Raw genomic sequence first — 2645 nt, 5'->3', positions numbered from 1 at the left:
TATGGGGCCACAGGAGGGTTAATCTAACAGGCTTTGGAGTCAGCACACTGCAGCTGCGGAGAGAAGAGCGAGGCTGATGCCTGCCCGGTGGGAGCTGCAGCTGAGGAAGGGGAGTGGGAGGAGCAGGGGCATCTGGGCGGGGTTCTGGCTGCTGTGCCTGTGCTCACAGTGCGGAGCCTGTCCGTTCCCCAGGCAGGGAGCAGCGCTCCTAGTCACTGGGCAGGGCCTCCTCGCTCAGACACCCAGGTTCCCCGGAAAGGAAGGGACCTGAAGGCCTGAGGGCCTGGGGGCCACGAGGGGCCAATGAGGGAAAAGGGGGACACATGTAATACTTTCAACAAGAAACATTTTTTTAAAAAGGAAGATATGGAGGAGAGGGGAAGCATTTTATTTTATTTTTTTCAAAATAAGGTGACAGAAAATTATTAAACCTACCACTTCTAGAAAACTAGCTGAAACGAGAAAAGGAGCTAAAGAAGAAGAACACTTTCTGTAAAGGGACACACTAGGGAGCAGTTCAGGTGGAATCACTCAGGTCACTTATAACAGACCCCCTTCTGCGCTGTACCTGGCTTCCTCTGGAACAGGTCGGTAACAGAAACAAGTCCGTTGGAAAGTTGGTTACCACTCAGACATAGCTGATAACCACATTGAGCCTTTCAGACGTAACAGGGGTCAGGCGGGGGTCAACTCCATGTTCCTACCTTAGGAAGGTGAAGGGAACCCGTCACAAATACAGTAAATGAACTGTACGCCTGCCCAGGCCACCGGAGCGCTACCTGATGAGCCAGGGCACCTCCTTAGAGGAGCGAGGACCGCTCTCTGGGGTGTGTCTCCCTGACAACAGCCTGGGGGACCGCAGCCCGGGTTCAGGGTGTGGCTTTCCTGACCCCCCGGTGGCTTCCCGCCGAGTGTCACCAGGTGCTGGCACCCCACGGCCACTAGGGCGCGCTCTAAGCTCACCGTAAATGCCAGTGCCCGCCCCCTAAAATCTGCCAGAGCAGCGTGGATTCTATTAATTGAAAATTTTAAATGGAAACTTGTTCTTTAGAAACCAGACAGCAAGGCAGGCCGCACGGTTTAACGGCGCCCGAGAGGCAGGCGCGCTCGGAATCCGTGCTTTTGCTGGGTCAGTCTGGTGCCTCCGGGAACGCGGCGCGGCTGCCCGGACAATCGCGGGCTGCTGCGCCCCCGGGGCCCTGCCTCCCGGGACAGGCGGCCGTTCGTTCGGGGACTGTGGTCACTGCGAGAGGCCTGGGTCCGCCGGAGAGGGAGAGCCCACTGCGGCTTAGGAAGGAATTCACAGGCCCAGCGACCTCGCCGGCCACTGCGTGCAGCCCTGTGCGTCGGGGCGGCACCTGGACCGGCGGTGCGGGCTGCCCAGGGTCCTCGCTGCCCGGAGTCCTCGCTGCCCGGGGTCCTCGCTGCCCGGGGTCCTCGCTGCCCAGGGTCCTCGCTGCCCAGGGTCCTCGCTGCCCAGACTCCTCGCTGCCCGGAGTCCTCGCTGCCCAGACTCCTCGCTGCCCGGAGTCCTCGCTGCCCGGAGTCCTCGCTGCCCGGAGTCCTCGCTGCCCAGGGTCCTCGCTGCCCGGAGTCCTCGCTGCCCAGGGTCCTCGCTGCCCGGAGTCCTCGCTGCCCAGGGTCCTCGCTGCCCGGAGTCCTCGCTGCCCAGGGTCCTCGCTGCCCGGAGTCCTCGCTGCCCGGAGTCCTCGCTGCCCAGGGTCCTCGCTGCCCGGGGTCCTCGCGGTGGGTGGACTCGCAGCAAAGAGAACCACCCAGCAGCGAGCGCTGCGCTAGAGCAGCGGTTTCAAAGCCCTCATCTCAGGGCACACGCAGCTCATTACTAACATTCCGCAGCACACCAAAAATACAGTACATTTTTGCTGACCTGACCAAAAAAACCCCAAAACGGTGGGATTTTGATTTATTCACAACGGGTGGCTATTGTGTTGGTTGTCCTCATTTTTTAAATTAGCCATATATATTTTAAAATGTATTTTTATTGATTTCAGAGAGGAAGGGAGAGACAGAAACATCACTGATGAGAGAGAATCATTGATTGGCTGCCTCCTGCACAGCCCCCGCTGGGGCTCCAGCTTACAACCCAGGCATGTGCCCTTGACCAGGATCAAACCTGGGGCCTTTCGGTCCGCAGGCTGATGCTTTATCCACTGAGCCACACCAGCTAGGGCTGCCATCATTTTTTTTTAAATGGCAGCTACCTAAAATCCATACTTTCTAAAAAAATATATTTTATTGATTTTTTACAGAGAAGAAGGGAGAGGGATAGAGAGTTAGAAACATCGATAAGAGAGATCGATCAGCTGCCTCCTGCACGCCTCCCAGTGGGGATGTGCCCGCAACCAAGGTACATGCCCTTGACCGGAATCAAACCTGGGCCCCTTGAGTCCGCAGGCCGACGCTCTATCCACTGAGCCAAACCGGTTCGGCTGCCATCGTTTCTTTATTTGAGAGTCTAAGGGAAAACAGGTCAGTGGCCCCGAGTCAGGTATTGCATATGTAAAAAATGCTTGCAGCTCACCATTGAAAATCGCCGAACTAGAGGATGTACATGGAGATGTGGGCCCTAACTAACTTTCTGGGCATCTCCATGTGCGAGCATGAAGTTAGAGTGAAACGTGTGG

Source organism: Myotis lucifugus, unplaced genomic scaffold (assembly GCF_000147115.1).
Source record: "Myotis lucifugus unplaced genomic scaffold, Myoluc2.0 scaffold_400, whole genome shotgun sequence".
Taxonomy (NCBI): domain Eukaryota; kingdom Metazoa; phylum Chordata; class Mammalia; order Chiroptera; family Vespertilionidae; genus Myotis; species Myotis lucifugus.
The sequence above is the reverse complement of the archived record's forward strand: the minus strand, read 5'-3'. Positions refer to the sequence as shown.